This window comes from Miscanthus floridulus, chromosome 17 (genome assembly GCF_019320115.1).
Source record: "Miscanthus floridulus cultivar M001 chromosome 17, ASM1932011v1, whole genome shotgun sequence".
NCBI classification, from domain to species: domain Eukaryota; kingdom Viridiplantae; phylum Streptophyta; class Magnoliopsida; order Poales; family Poaceae; genus Miscanthus; species Miscanthus floridulus.
The window spans coordinates 70,452,499-70,470,213 of record NC_089596.1 but is presented as its reverse complement, the minus strand read 5'-3'; the positions used below and the strand labels follow the sequence as shown (position 1 = coordinate 70,470,213).

General features: G+C 44.7%; 1 pseudogene; it reads left to right on the top strand.

Moving 5' to 3' along the window:
* Positions 1-4,218: 4,218 nt before the first annotated feature.
* Positions 4,219-17,715, top strand: part of LOC136515774 (tubulin-folding cofactor E-like) — a 31,539-nt pseudogene continuing 18,042 nt past the window's right edge.

Sequence of the window (17,715 nt, the reverse complement as noted above, 5' to 3'; positions counted from 1 at the left end):
CATCTGCAATGCTACCTAGTGAGTCTGCCTTTGCCCCAGCTGATGCAAATGCTGGTGTTCCTCCTACTGCTGCTGCTCTTTCTGCTAATGATGTTGCTCTTCCTGCTGATGCTCCTCCTACTATTGATGCTGCTGATGGTGCTAGTGTAGTAGCTAGGGCAGCAATGAGGTGGACAACCAACACCTCAGGCTTTGTCCTTAGGAGGATAAGCCAACTGATTGAGAGTGGGGCTAGAGCTGATAAGGGGTTTAAGGAGAACGAGGTGAACCAGGTAGCCAAGCTCCTTAGAGAGTACAATGGTGAGGAAGTGACCTCCACCTAGGTGTACAACCACCTAAGGAAGTGGAGGCAGAGGTGGGGCAGAATCTGCAAGCTTAAGGACCTTAGTGGAGCCCTTTGGGATGAGGATGTGAAAGCAATCATGCTAAATCCTAAGAATTACATTGGCCATATCAAGGTACTTGTTCATGAGTAAACTGCCTCTCTTCTTCTCTGTGTTGTTCACTGCCTTGACTAACAGCCTAGAAAATAATAACTGCAAGACCACCCAAAAGATGCTGAGCTTCTAAACACCCCCCTGAGGTTCTATGATGAGATGCAAACCATCTTTAGTAATGGTATGACAACTGGTAGGTTTGCTGTTGGCTCAAATGGGCCCTTAGGTGTGAACTCCTACCAGGCTGACAGTGGCTTAGGAAAAGTGGAAGGGTTACATGGCAACCATGCTGCTAGGGAGAAGACTGATCAGGGGAAGGTAGCAAGGCAACTGAGCTGCTTACCTTTGATGGTGGTAGGAAAAGGAAGAGGCCCTACTTTAGTAAGGAGGAGGTCCTCATCATGACCAACATGACAGATGCAGTGAACAATGTAGCCAATGCCCTTACAGAGACTGGCCCTGCTCATGTGGATGTTGACTTGTATTATGCTGTGATGGACATGCCTGGCTTTAGTGAGGAAGCCCTCATTGTTGCCTTCTCCCACCTGCTGGACAACAAAGCCCAGGCCACTGCCTATGTCAAGATGGTTGACAGTCATAAGGTTCTTTGGCTAAGGACCTTCCTTGCCAAGCACTACTATATGTAGATGCTCTAGGACCTGCCCTGGACTTGGAGGAAAGCAGTCGAGGATTATATATGCAATCCTCCACCCTCCACCACTCTCCTTGACTAACTTTTGGTGACTTTTGCTCTTGTGTTCTAGCTGTGCAGCACTGATGGCCTAACACACTACTTTTGGGTTTGTGGTTCTTTTATGATTGAGGAGGTGGGTAACTATAGTTAGCATGTAATTGGAAGTAATGTGGGGATGATCCATGGACCCCTGCCATTTGAACTATTGAACTATTTGGTGGCTACATGCCATGTAATTTGTAATATAATCAGTTGGACCTAATCTTTTTGCTGGTTTTGTTGCTGGTTTTCTTGTTGGTTTGCTGATTATGATGTTTCAGGCCGATGAAGACACAATTTTGTATACATGTGGTGGTCCTTATGATCTGGTGACTGTGGTTCTCATGGCTGTCATTAAACCATGAGATACATCCATACCCAAGCAACGGCTCTTTCTATTCTTTGTTGATGGCTCGGGTTGGATGTGTCTCACGATTCTATGGCTATCATGAAATTGGTTATTTTGACTGTGATGGTTTCCTGCTGGTTAAGGCCAATGATGACACAAACTTTGTTATAGAGGTGGCACTGCTTATGTTTCTATCTTTCTTTTGTGCTGGTTTCTTGGTTCTCATGCCTGTCATCAAAACATGTGAGACATCCATACCCAAGTAACTGCTCTCACTGATGCTCTGACGGCTTGGGTTGGACGTCTCTCATGCTTCCATGGCTGTCATGATCTTGGTTTTCATTTGGCTTCTCCAGGCAAACAAACACGCCCTCCTCTATTTTGTTCTATTTGCTACTTCATCAGTGCCACCAGTGACTATTATGAGAAGGTATTAAATCATGATATAGTCTAAGGCCACATACTTTTTTTTTGCCTATGATGCAATAGATGAACAGCTGAGGCATTTCTAGAGCTGCCTATGATGTCTACTGCACCTTTACCATGTGCATTCCAACAGTTTGTTTCTTGAGTTTGTCTACCACTTCAACTGTACTAGACAACCTCATTGAACAAACCGATGGCTTGCACTTGAAACATTTTGGACTAAGGCTTTGCTGGTTGTTAACTGCAGAACCATGTGTGCTTGGTATGTTGTTTTCGTTGGAAAGTAACCTAGTGTGTACACTAGTTGGGCTAAGTGCAGTGAGTATGTACTAGGTGTTCGTGGAGCTGTGCATAAGAAGTACAGCTCTTATGCCAAAGCAATGGCTGCTTTCAACTCAACAATCAACTCAATGCCTTCCTCTAAACCTTCTTCTTTAAGTGTCACTGAATGTGGAGAAACAACCTCTCCAATGAGTTATAAAAATGTGATCATACTCTTCCTTTGTGCTTTGGTTGTTGTGATGTGGATGAGGCTAAACAGATGCAGTGCTGTTAGAGTAATTGTTATTGCATGTATCAATTATTTAGTACTTGTACTCTGTGATTTATCATGTTGTAATGTCACTGAACTTGTGTAAACTGTCATCTAATTACTATTGTTAAACTACATTGCCATGGCTATTTATTGTAATGTTGCAACATCTCCTCTATTGTCATGTATGAAAACTATGATTTTGGCCTACATGGCGAGCTATCCAGACAACCAAACACCCTCCCAACCGGACAGTTGGGAGGTGGTTGGAAACGCTGACAGCAAAATCAAGCAAACACAGTCCCGCATAGACATGATCAAGTTGGAAAAAATCACCAAACAAGATGCTGCTGCACCTGTTGGGCCTGGCCTTATCCAGCTTGGCTGGGGTGGTCCATACATGCTACTGACATCCAGTCTAACAAACATGCCCTTTCACTCATCACGCCTCTCACCAATCACCAGTTGCCCACCACCTAAAGATGACCATTCGGGCCGCCCGTCCTGGCCCAGCACGGCCCCGTGCCAGGCACGGCCCGGTAGAGCACGACGGGCTGCCGGGCTGTGCCGCCCTAGTCCACCGTGCCTAGCCGATGGCCCAAGCACAGCCCATCGGGCCACTTTCTGTGCCGGGCCGACCCGGAAAGCACGACCTTTTTAACAGGCCAGGTCGGCCCGAGGCCCGCATCAACAGGGGAAGGGAGTGAGGACGGAGGACGAGGTCCTCAGATCAGCCATGTGCTCCAACGGCGGTGATGGCGACGGCGGGTGGCTAGGAGGGCAGGAGGCCCGTCTCTCGCATCACGCCTGGGGAGAAGCGGGGTGTGAGTGTGGACCGGGCCATCCTGAAGCCCGCAACCACAGCCCAAGAGAAAGAGAGAGAGAGAGCGAGGCAGGGGAGGGGAGGCCATCGGCGTGAGCTGCTCGAGTCGCGAGAGGTGGCGGGCTGGCGGCGACCGCCGGATCCGGCGGCAGGAGCCAGGAGGAGGATGGAGGAGGCCGGATCCGTGGAGGATGGAGGAGGAGGAGGCCGCCCGCTCGACGCTGCTGCTACCGAGCTCAACGCCGCCGCAATAGCGCTCGACACTGCGTCACTGCCGCCGTTGGGAGGCCGTGAGGGAGGGAGAGGTCGTCCACGCCGCGTCGCAGGAGGAAGACGTGTCTACAAGCTAGTGAAGGGCGCATCGTGGGAAGAAAACAAGTGAGTGAGGGGGTGTGTGACGGGGAGGCCGCGACTCCACGAGTGCGGTTGCGGGCTTGCGGCGTGGGGGAGGGGAAGGGAGTTAGGGTTCGGGGGTGGGAGCGATGGAGCGTGGGGCTGCGCAGGGGAGAGCCGCAGCAGTGCTGGGCGTGCGGGCGTGCGACTTATATATGAGGAAGGGGGAGGCAGGGACGGTGGGCCGGCCGCGCTGGGCCACGGGGAGGGGGGAGGCCGGGCTGACCAACGCGGGCCGGGCCGGGCCGTGCCAGCCCACGGGCCTGAGTAGCGGCCTAGGCACGGCCTGCTCCCTAGGGCCGCGCCAGCCCGGGCCGGGCCGTGTTCGTGTCAGGCTAAAAAGGCGGGCTTCGTGCCGTGTCGTCGTGCCTCATGTTGCATGGACATTTATACCACCACCTTCCAGGGGTCCAGTCATGTCCAAGCCGCTGCCTTCCGCCTAGGCCAGCACGTTACCGGGCCGGGCCATGCTCGTGTCGGGCTAAAAAGGCGGGCTTCGTGCCGTGTCGTCGTGCGTCAGGTTGCATGGACATTTATACCACCACCTTTCGGGGGTCCAGTCATGTCCAAGCCACTGCCTTCGGCCTGGGCCAGCTCATGCACGCCGCCGGCAACCCCGGCCGCGTAGGCACGGTGCGCTACCTGGGCCCCGTAGAGGGCCACGTCGGAGACTGGGTCGGTGTCGACTGGGACGATGGCGCTGGCAGCCGGCACGACGGCTCGCTCGCTGGCCGCCGATACTTTGTCGCCGCAGGAGAGTGCTCGGCCTACTTCGCGCGCCCCACCGCGCTCAGTGGAGGGATCTCGCTCCCGGACGCGCTCCGCCTACGCTACCACGTTCAGGACTTCACCAAGGAGGAACAGGGTTAGTGCAGCGCGTGCCGACCGACGGCTCCCTGAATTTGCTGCCTTCACATTTCCTTTGATCCGGCAATGCTCAGTTCCTTTCAGCAAAGGAGTAGAAATATTTGGGCAAACATTATCGCACTTTGTTGAATTTCCTATGTAATGATTACATGCTTTGCCGCACTGTGTTCAGATGAGATGTATGTCTTCTCGACAAGCCAGAAGCGTGTCTCGGTTGAATTTGTTGGCACAGACAAAGTTCAGGAGAAGCTCAACAACTTCAATGAGTTGACCAGTGCATCCGTTTCGTACATGGGAGTGAGCTCAATCGGAGCACCGGATGAACTAAAGAGTTTGGTTCCAAGTAAATACTGTCTTATGAATTATCACCATCCTGTCCATTTTACTGCTTTTTTTTATTGCAAATAAGCCATAACGTGTGTAGCAACTGGAGCTGATGGTTCTGCTACCATTTGTTTCTTCAGGGACTTATTAAAGCTGTTTTGCATGTTCCAGATCTCAGACTTCTTGACTTAACTGGAAATCTATTCTCACAGTGGCAAGTAAGAATTCCCACAGAACGATTCTTGTTATTTCAATTGATCTACTTATAATTGGTGTGGCTTTATATAACATGATAACATCAAAGCAACAAGAGAAACATTGTTGGTGGTACTACCAAATGTTTGCAGTATATCCCCTGTCCTTCTGTGTTTAACTGTTTGTTTGTTTACTGTGTCTCTAAACATTTTGGTTCCCTCTCAGGTTATATCCTCTCTTTGTCAAGCACTGGCATCCCTGGAAGTTCTTAATTTGACAAACGGTCGACACAGAATTTTGTCTCATGCCGAGGACACACGTAGCAAAGCCAGAAGGGTCCGTTTGATGGAGCTGGAGATCCGCCTAGCTTCAGCGCAAGGGTGGTCGATCCTGCGCACTCCTCCCGAGACATGACAGTCAATTTGACCCTGCAATTGACAAGGAGAGAAAGCTTATCAGTAATTAAGGGCGGAACATGTCGGTGTTGCCAGACAGTCCCGAATGTGCGGCTCTGAGAGCCGATATGAAAGGAGATCGACTAAATAGCCGATTCCAGCATATTCATAAGAATAAATCGGTTAAAGCTCATAAGGTTGTGTAAGAAGAATCGGTTATCATTATGAATGTCGTTGTTTAAACAAATATTGGTCACTGGCAAAAAGATATCAACAGTAATTAGTTCATGCTAAGCCAATGACTACAGGTAATCAAACTTCTTTATAAAAGAAACAATTCATCATCGTTCAACCATTTAATAGAAATAAATCTAATGAACATATTAGATCTCATCTATCGCTATGACCAGTGGGGCATGAGGCAGAATCATGCAGGCCGTAGAAACAACAATAGACTCGACGATCCTAACTTATTACTAATATCAGTGGGGCATGAGACAGAATCATGCAGGCCGTAATACAATAATAAGATCATGGGGCTAACACATCTTTCAACATATCGCTACTTCAACGATCTCATGATGCGAACTGTTCGTGAAAGCGCTCAATATCGGCTAAAACAGCCGATTCAGGCATAACGCACAGTTAAGGTCATGCCCTCTCAAGAACAGATCTACCAAATAACAATTCCTACTCCACGGTGCTAACAGTGGGGTGTGAGGCAGAGTCACACAAGCCATAATAACGGGACATGGAACAGTTTTCGCTAACCAATAGATCTACTCAAGATCAAACACGCCTTAACCGCACGCTATGCACGATCAAGATTGATGTAAAACAACTGATAAAACATAACTTATCATTTAAAGTACATATTAGATCAATTTTAGATTAACAAACGATGGGTTAAAAAGAATATAAGACCAATCTAGATCAATCCCAATCGGACGAAGTGATATTGCTATAATTAAATAAATAATGGAAGCAATAAACAATATCAGTAAATTAATGAATCTATCCGAAGGAACGCCACCCTTAGATAGAGCCGATAACTTGACCTTAATCTAGTTCATGCAGTGGGGGTCGATCGGATCGATACAGCCATACTTGAACTAGGCAAGAATCGATAACTAACTTATACCAAAGTCGCAGTGGAGGTCGACCGGATCGATGCAGACGTACGAACAGAGATATAAGCCATGACGGTACTTACAACAAGCAGTGGAGGTCGACCGGATCGATGCAGCCGTACTTGCTGAAGAAATCGCCGAGATCTACTCTACTCCTAGTCCTAAGGGGTGGCCGGAGCCGAAAAAATAAATGACTTGTATATTGGATTGATTGTGTGTTTTACAATAGGCCATGAACTCGTATATATACACATACACGAGTTAGCCTGTCTTTGACGTGTACAAGTATGACTCTATAAAAATAGAAATATAATCTAATTCTATATATCCCCGTCGACTAAACCGAGTCTGAGTCTCCCATGCACACCCTGTAAAACATGACCATACAAATATGCGATCAGGCCAAATCGTTACATTATTACCAATCTCCAATTCCTAACGTCGGCTTCTTTCTTTAATTAACTATCATCTTGTGCACGTGCCAGATGTAGACTTCATTGGCCTCTCAGCTCGTATAGCAATTGGCCTCAACTAAACAATCATTTTTGTCTTTGTTGTCATCCCTACAGTACAGACCAAGGTCTCACGTTCGTGTGTCTCTCCATCTTTGCCTCCTGGTAAGCATGGCATGTACTTCGTAGAGTACAAATTAGTTTGCTTACAGACGTTGTGTCTTGCATGCATGCAAATATGTATTAACTATTATCAGAACTTTGCTTTGTGCACATTACGTGACAACATCCAAAAAATATAATAATTAATTTCCTTCTTGAGCTTTGGCAACTCAATTTCATCGTATCTGATTTCTGAATTGATCCTGTGTGGGTGCCAAAGCTCTGCAACGGGTTAACTATCTCGGCCATGAAATATCTTCTATTTAGGAAACTTTGTCATCGGCCAACCTCTTTATTTCCAGGGTAAATTTACCAAATTTTGGTGTCAACACAAGCCCCGCTAGTTCGGAGCGTGAATTTTCATGCTTCAAACTATTTTGTCTCGATGGTCTTCCCTTCCTGATCCGATGACATCTAACTGCAATATTGAGGACTGCATCGGCCTCTTTCTTGGTCTTGATAATTTCAAAATTAATCTTCCTGTACATTATATAATCGGTTTCTATGAGCCGATACTTCTGATGACTTGCTTGGATTCCATCTTCCTGTGATCTCAATCACTCGTTCTGCTTTAGCCGGTTAGGAGCCGCCCCCCGAGTCCATAATTATATAATCGGCTATCCAGAGCCAATTAATGAAAAACATCGCCCCTTCCTTGCCATTGACCATCAGATAATTGGAATTCTTGTCCTTGGGGAAGTTGCTGCTGATCAATGTTATATATCAATATAATCCAACAACTCTTTAACCGATGGTCTTCTTCCAGAGAGTCAAAAAATTCATTGGCAGCAATATTACCTTATCCCAAGCCTTACTTCATATGTGAACTTTGAAGTGTCTACCACACCATCTTGGGTGGTTGAGGAATGAAACGGATTAGACTCCAATCATCCTCGCTTCTCCTGCTCAGAAAACTTGGGGTTTTGAAAGATTTTCAAAGTAAAACATACCTTTGCTCTTCAAATGATTCTTTTAGATCACTCTATGTGATTAGTTCCTTATCAAAGCATTGCTTTGTCTCTCTTTATCCTGCTTCTAAAAAGCCTATGTGGAGTTCAGGTAGGAATAAAAATACGTAGCCTACTTACCTTGCATATATTGTAAGGTCAAATCTCGGATCCAAAGAGAAAAGTGTGATACTCTTATATCAAGATGTGCATGTGTGTGGAATATTTGGTGGCTAACCTAATTCTACTATGCTCTCTGAAATATATTTCTCTCTCGTGGAATATTTTTTGCGAGAACATAGGTTATCTTTATTCTCATTTCTTTTCATTTTCTCCTTTTTACTTTGGACCTCTTTTGTGTCCATCTTTTATATTTTGCATAACCCATGTCTTTTTTTACAACAACTTTTGAGAGAAATATTATCAAGAACTAAGAGCATTTATTCTGATAAAATCTAGCAAACATATTTTTGTCTTCTCACAGTTTAGGAGCAGAACACTTTGAGGTGGATGAAAAACTTATTTTTGCGTACTTTCAGTATAGAAGCAACACATATATGTGGCATGTACGGGATTTTGATCTTGTGAGTATGATAAATCTCTCAACAAGGGTCAACAAGACTTGACCAAACTCAACAAAGAGCAAGCAGCTTATGTAAAAGGTTTTTAATGAGACTAATATATGGCTTTGGTAGGAAATTCAACATCATTGAGGAGACAAGCTATTGATTTTGAATTTTTGTGAGAAAATTTCCCAAGTACTTTGAAAAAAGTAAGGTTTTTTTCATCATACCATATCTCATTCATCAACTACTTGGATAACATGCTTTCCCTCGTATCTGCGTGTACGCTCCTCTATTCTGAGCCAATAAATGCGTTCGCATGGGATTCATTTTTATAATGATACTTTTACCGGTGCACAGAATCTTTATATGCTACTGCAGTGTTGCTGCTTCTTCCACCTAGACATGATTAATAAGCAACGGAGAAGCCAGACATCAATAACCTCAAACATCATATATTCGATCAGGCCTTCAACCTTTATGCTTGAACAATATTTTTCCAATTATTATAATATAATAGACATGATTAATACTAAAGTTAATCGGCTTTCTTTAAATAACTCCATTGGCTCAATATTTAATCGGTCAACTTCTTTTAATCTGAATGCCGATACTCCTCCCGAATAACAGATTAATCCTGTTAGCTTTGACTTGCTTCCGTGAATGGCAATGTGATAATATCGTTGGTGACGGCCTGGGTATACAGTCGAACCAATCTGATTACCGCTGAAGTAAGTGTCTGCCGAATGAACCCAGGATTTGAATTGGCCTTGAACTCAGTGTGCAGAATATCTCCTTCATTGGTTTCGAGGTTGTCCAATCAGTCATTGAAATGTCAATAATTAATTAAAGAATGCGTAGCCGATACAGTCGTCTAGTTGAGAGGGCTTGAATCAGCAACTGACTTGCTAGTTGTAGAATCACATTAGCTTAGCTATCCGACACATATATATATGTAGAAGAGGAAATAGCCGATGCAAGGATTTACGAGACAGCTGTTCCCTTCATGAAGTCTTGTCTTAGTCCGATATCAATCCGGCCATGTATCTCTCATCTTTTCTACTGGCGTGCAAGCTTCCTGAATATTCTAATAGCTGCCAATCTCCAATATGATTGCTGCTTTCCAAACCATACATCGATCCTAAACTTTCTAATGTGAAGACAACAGGCAGAATAATCACCGTCCAGGCTACTAGCTCGAACACATGCACACATATGTGACCTATAGAATATTGGTTCTGATGATAAACTTGCAACAAATCTCTTCGCTCATTACCACACATCAGCCTTCTTCATAATTAATCTGGCACCGAATTCATTTGAATAGTGTGTAGCCGATAGACATATCTCATCGGCCTTCACCGCCTTGATCTTTAATTGCCAAATTCACCTTTCTGGATCATGCACACATAACACTGTTTGGCGCTGCTTCGTCATAGGTCCATAGAAGATCGGCTGCTGGCTGTCACTGATGGTGCTGTCGGCTGACTCTGTATCGGATCCACCCAAAAGTTCCAGATATATGTACGTGCAAAAAGTATTGTGTCGAGCTGATTCCTTTCTTGAACAGCCGATTCCTTCAACCGACTCCTTTCTTGAAGATGTTCCTTTGTAGTCTGCTCTCGGTTAATATTCCATTGGTCCATCGGCTCTTTGCTCACCCTAGTCGGTGCAGTTGGTGAACACGGTGCTCCTGGTCACGCTCAGCCCAGGCTCCGTTAGTATGATGTCCAACGTGCCGCGTCCGTCGCGTCATCCACCACGATATCGATTTCTACTGGCACATCATTCACCCCATCGTCGATCACGTCGCAGATGCGTTTCTAATCCTGTAGTTGCTTCATGATTTCGTACTTGTGCTCCAGAAATATCCGGTGGATTCATTCACCTTGATCCTATTCGCTTCGCTGAAAAGTGCTAGTGAAGCTTGTCGATCAGACTGTCCATCGCCGGTCTTGCAGGGTAGTGGACAGGTACATATTAAGGCACCGCACCGTCTCCTTGTCGATAGCTAGCTGATTGCCGATGATCATCTTCATGTTCATGTCCAGGTGGAGCGCGCGCCAGACGATCTCTTTGTTGTTTGTGCCACGGCGAACGAACCGCAGCAGGAGGCTGATGAATTAACATGGCATCGCTGGGCGCTCTACTTGCTCGGGAACCTGCTAGTATGAAACGCCGCAGTCGACGTAGCTGTCGATTAGTGGGTAGGTCTTCTTTCTAGCTATTAGCCATTTGCATGTAACTAGCCGATAGCATGAACATCGGCTTCCTCCAACTTGAGTCAGCTCAGATAATTTTTATTACTACTCATTGGTATTTTCATTCATCAGCTGCACAGGTCACTCAAGAGGAGTTGATGGATGGAGGCCTTCCAATATACTCCTTCTGTGGGAGTATTAATTAAAATAATCAGCCGATTGTGTTATCCATTGCTTCATCGGCTATTGAAATCTCTCTTCCTTGTTAGTGATCATCGTACAGCCGCCGGACTTGTAAATCTGGCACTAGACTCCCGAACCTGATCTCGGCTCTCAGTTTAGAATATTCCCAAAGTTCTTCTATAGCCGACTTCTTATACATCTGGACTTGGAGCCGTCGGATGTAAGAGAGCTGCTATCCGAACAGATCTCGTATCCGTGTATATGATTTCCTTTTCTTATCGGCTACTGTAGAGTCCAAATTACGTAACTTTCCCTTTTTCTAACATGTCATTTAATTTCTTTGCATAGCCCATCAAATAATATTTATAAATCTGATCTCTTCCTAGCGGCTGATGCTTACTTGCATGTCGTCTATATGTACGTCTGCTGGTGCTGCTATCTCTTCCACCTTGTACTTGATGTAGATTAGATGGTCGTGTAATATGTATATAAATTTGTAGCTTATCTCCAGCCGCACATCCTGAATTTTCTCCTCGAGACTTCCACAATAGCAACACGTGGTCTGTAGGTAGCAGACAAATGGCACGTTGCACACACAAGGTTCACCATCGGCTGTTTCTGCATCCAAAGCCGACGTCCCAACAATCCATCAGATCAATGCTATTTAAATATAGCTCGAGCACTTTTCAATACATATCATGGGTGGGGCTTGGCATGTGCTGCCGTCATATGATCCAATCAGTCACCTCTATAAAACCTCTGAGCAATATATAAGTGTCACAGAGAGTCGCCCCTATGGTAGCCGATAGTCCATCACTCGTCTCTTCAACAGCTGATAGTATACGCCAATACTCCAGTCAATGAAAACAACCTTTCGAACGTATTGGCTGCTTATAAATCTGACAGTAAAATATCTCCATCGGCCAATTTTAATATGTTTGCTGATCAACGCCCTCATGTATTGCTGTCCATGACGTAAATCTTGCGGACTTCATAGGTTTTTTAAAAATCCTTGCCGATCGGCTTCCATCGGCATCATCGACCCAAGCACTTGGTTCTGGTAAAGTAACTGTTCCCTGGGCCGATGAGGATAGTAGCGGGTTGATAACATCTGTAGTCCTGCTAATATATAGGATAAAATATTTCTGCCAGTCTGTGACAGCACCAACACGCAGGGCGACCATTCAAGACTTGCAAACTAACAACTTCATGCTTCAAAATCTAAGGGCCAATGATGGTCTTTTTCCGTCGTTTACTTTATGTTCAAGATCAAATTGGCAGCAGCAGTCTTTTGCTGGAGCAGTTGACTCGTCAAGACTGTCTTTGAGCCGATGGAGGTGAGGGCTCCTGCTTTTTGGTTTGTCGGCCTTGCATCTGCACCGAGTAGGACTTGTTCTTCTTTGCTTGATCGGTTGTTTTGCTCCCAACTATATCGGCTCCTTCAATCAGCTCCAGCACTACTACTCCCGCCATCGCTTTTCATTACATATTTGCTCTTCTTCTCTCATGGTGCCACCGTAGAATGTTGTACAATTGTACTCGGCCACGTGTAAACTTGTAGGGCCGTCCAACGTCCTGAATCACCGCAACTGTTTGCTAGCACTGTACCGAGTTGTAGATCGCTGCGAGACTGCAATGTGCTTTTGCCGGCCGCCGCACCAAGTTGTCGATTGCCGCGACACCGCCTCTGCTCGTATAGTCGTGCCATGGCCAACATACAACATTTGGGTCTCTGTCGTTCTGGACTAGGATACGAACAGGTGGAGGCATGGGGCAGCTGATCGAGACGTATTAGCTTCCTTTGGTGGGTTTTGCTTTGAAGGCCGATCACCACAAAAAGTCTCCATCGGTCTGGGCACAGATGTGTCATCGGCTTGGGGCAGGGAGGAACACGAATCCTGATAGTTGTTCTCTTCTCTCGTTATCAAATCGGCAAGTATATTAGCTGATTCAGGCCTTTTGACTTATACTGAACGATGTAACAACTGCCTTAGCCGTTCTTGCAACTTTCTTCTAATGTGAACTAGAGCCTGATCCAACTGTTGATAGAATATTATATGCTCCATTGAATAACTTCTCCCTTTCATGTCCATCTCGGTCGTATACGGCGCCATAAGAATGTCACTATTCTTGTAAGTTGCCATGACGATTGTGGGTCCCACTGAGCGTACCAAAAACGTGTGTCGACACATAATTTTATCCCATGCCGAGGACACACGTAAAGGGTCCGCTCGATGGAGCTAGAGATCCGCCGAGCTTCAGCGCAAGGGTGGTCGATCCTGTGCACTCCTCCCGAGACGTGCCAGTCAATTTGACCCTGCAATCGACAATAAGAGAAAGCTTATTAGTAATTAAGAGCGGAACATATCGGTGTTGCTAGACAGTCCCGAATGTACGGCTCTAAAAGCCGATATGGAAGGAGATCGACTAAATAGCTGATTCCATCATATTCATAAGAATAAATCGGTTAAAGCTCATGGGGTTATGTAAGAAGAATCGATTATCATTATGAATGTCGTTGTTTAAACAAATACTGATTATTGGTAAAAAGATATCAACAGTAATTAGTTTATGCTAAGCCAATGACTACAAGTAACCGAACTCCTTTATAAAAGAAACAGTTCATCATCATTCAATCATTTAATAAAAATAAATCTAATGAACATATTAGATCTCATCTATCGCTATGACCAGTAGGACATGAGGCAAAATCATACAGGCCGTAGAAATAACAATAGACTCGACGACCCTAACTTATTACTAATATCAGTGGGGCATGAGGCAGAATCATGTAGGCCGTAATACAATAATAAGATCATGGGGCTAACACATCTTTTAACCTATCACTACTTCAACGATCTCGTGATGCGAACTGTTCGTGAAAGTGCTTGATATCGGCTAAAACAGCCGATTCAGACATAGCGCATAGTTAAGGTCATGCCCTCTCAAGATCAGATCTACCAAATAACAATCCCTACTCTACGGTGCTAACAGTGGGGTGTGAGACAGAATCACATAGGCCATGATAACGGGCCATGGAATAGTTTTCGCTAACTAATAGATCTACTCAAGATCAAACACGCCTTAACCGCACGCTATGCACGATCAAGATTGATGTAAAACAGCCGATAAAACATAACTTATCGTTTACAGTACAGATTAGATCAGTTTTAGATTATCAAACGATGGGTTAAAAACGATATAAGGCCGATCTAGATCAATTCCAGTCGGACGAAGTGATATTGCTATAATTAAATAAATAATGGAAGCAATAAGCAATATCGGTAACTTAATAAATCTATCTGAAGGAACGACACCCTTAGATAGAGCCGATAACTTGACCTTAATCTAGTTCATGCAGTGGGGGTCGACTGGATCGATGCAGCCATACTTGAAATAGGCAAGAATCAATAACTAACTTATACCAGAGTCGTAGTGGAGGTCGACCGGATCGATGCAGCCGTACGAACAGATGTATAAGCCATGATGGTACTTACAACAAGCAGTGGAGGTCGATCGGATCGATGCAGCCGTACTTGCTGAAGAACTCGCCGAGATCTACTCTACTCCTACTCCTAAGGAGTGGCCGGAGCCAAAAAAAATAAATGACTTATATATTGGATTGATTGTGTGTTTTACAATAGATCATGAACTCGTATATATACACATACACGAGTTAGCCTGTCTTTGACGTGTACAAGTATGACTCTATAAAAATAGAAATATAATCTAATTCTATAGAATAATATATCCCCGTCGACTAAACCGAGTCTGAGTCTCCCATGCACACCCCGTAAAACGTGACCATACAAATATGCGATCAGGCCAAATCGTTACATTATTACCAATCTCCAATTCCTAACGTCGGCTCCTTTCTTTAATTAACTATCATCTTGTGCACGTGCCAGACGAAGACTCCATTGGCAAATGGAAGCCGATTTGCCTCTCAGCTCGTATAGCAATTGGCCTCAACTAAACAATCCTTTTTGTCTTTGTTGTCATCCGTACAGTACAGGCCAAGGTCTCACGTTCGTGTCTCTCCATCTTTGCCTCCTGGTAAGCACGGCATGTACTTCGTAGAGTCCAAATTAGTTTGCTTACAGACGTTGCGTCTTGCATGCATGCAAATATGTATTAACTATTATCTGAACTTTGCTTTGTGCACGTTACGTGACAACATCCAAAAACATATAATAATTAATTTCCTTCTTGAGCATTGGCAACTCAATTTCATCGTATCTGATTTCTGAATTGATCCCGTGTCGGTGCCAAAGCTCTGCAATGGGTCAACTATCTCGGCCATGAAATATCTTCTATTTAGGAAACTTTGCCATGCACTACTACATAATTGATTTTTAAGGGTGGCTCGTAACCCTTTGTAGGGGCGGTTTGGTCAGTCGGCCCTACCGAACCGTCTCTACAAATCATGTATTTGTAGGGGCGGTTCCCAGGCCGTCCATACAAATCGATTTGTAGGGGAGTTCAATCTAGAACCGCCCCTACAGTACATTTTCCCAAAAAAAAATCAAATTTACAATTCAAAATCGTGTTGCCGAACGTCCCGCGACCAACGTTACGAACCGCGTTTATGTTGCCAAACGCCCCGTGACCAACGTTCCGAACCGTGTTCGCGTTACCGAACGCCCCACGACCAGCGTTCGCGTTGCCGAACGCCCCGCGACCAACGTTCCGAACCGCGTTCGTGTTGCCGAACGCCCCGCGACCACGACTACAAGCACAAGAGTATTATATAAACTACAATTATAAGTCCAATTCACAAGAATATATACAATCCATCATTAAATATATAAATTTCATACACATTGTTATCAACGTCTAGAGCTAGCCTTTCAGTCTCGCAAAGGTATTGGTACTAAGGATTTGTACCTAACTCAGACTCTCGGTCATGGTAGGCGCCTTTGACGTGTACAATCTGGTCCAATATAAAGTTGCAAAGGTCGCCGACAAGCTCTAAGAGTTGGTCATCCTTGTATGGGTCTCTTTTCATTCCTTTCTCTTCTCTCCACTACAAGAGAACAAGTTTCGGTTTAGTATTTCATACCATGTACAAAGTTTTTATACTACGGGTGAAGAGGTTCAAACTTAGGCACCGGTGTTACTCATCATAGAACATATATAGTATCCACAATGTACACTCCTAGGCTTCTGCTTAGGGCACTGTGTGTTTTGCATATGAAAATGTTAAGTAATGCTTTTGACAGCCATGTAACGGAGTACTGAAGAAGTAAGTTACACTTACCGCACATAGTGTTTTTATAGCTAGCTTTTCCTTCCTTGTTGGATCATGCCTTCCATGATGATTAGTGACATAGAACCTAAATGCCCTGTTTGAATTATTTTAGCAAATATAACTTGTTAGAATCCAAAAGTGAACGTTACAAGTACGTATACAAACATATAAGCTAATGAGGATTATCGATATGTATACGTCTTGAGAATCGATATGAAGTCTTTGTATGTCACCGGGTCCCTATCTATTGAATCAAAGACCCATGCCATGCTCCTCCTGACATCGACGGCTATACAAATCCAGTGGTTGCTGCATGGATTTAATCATAGAACTAGATAAGCTCTTTTGCATCGAATAAAATGTATCGAACAAAGCTTTAAGTATAGAGTTGAACTTACTCGAAGTTGTCTGGTAGCCATATAGTAGAGTGTTGTTGGAGAGTTTTGAAAGCCAGGGCAATTATGCCACAACCTTAAGGGACTCTTTCCTTAGTTTCACCGTACGGATGCGCTCTTTCTCCTGAAGAGTCTTTGCAGCAGCTAGCTCTTTGGCATCTAGTGTCCACCGTTTAGGGTAATTAAAATTTGTTTGGGGTATAGCTTGAGGGTCTAGATACCTGGCTTTCACACTTGGCATTTGTTTGACAATGTGCACTTGCATTCTACAAATCACGACGTGGGTTAATTACAACAAAATTCAAAGATTACATTCATATCATATCGGAAGGACAAGGACTTATAGGCACCACGTGCGAATTAGATTCATCTCCATTTCTCCCAGGTGAAAGCATGTGTGCATGTCATTGAAGTCAAAGACAATTTTCCCGGCTGGGCTTCCAAATGTACTGGTGGGGAAGCATGCTTGTATGAGATCTATGCTCGTTGGGAGAACACGCAAGTACCAATCATGGAACCTTTTCATTCCAAGTGGTAGGCGCTGGATGTCCCGGTTTGGTAGGAAGGTCTGGCCTCTTTCATATGTTTTTGGGCAATCCTTTGACCATTTGATGGCATCAACATTTGGATACTGCTTTGCAATTTGGTGGAGTTTACTAGTGATGGCCTCCTCAGAACCCCGTGATGGGACATTTTTAACTTGGTTCTTAGGCTTGAACTAGTCATGGGAAAACCACTTGGACACCGACAAGACGTCTTTCATCGGAACATAAACTGGCCTTATGGTGATTGGATGCTTCTTTCGAAGTTCCCATTCAGGCATGTCCTCATCTTCTTATGCATCACCTTCTTTAGCAGGCACTCATTTTTCATGTATTGGCTGTGGTTGTTGAGAAGACTGTGGCATCTCATCATGCACTTGCTCGGTACGAGCTGGAGAAGGTTGTGGCAATCTCA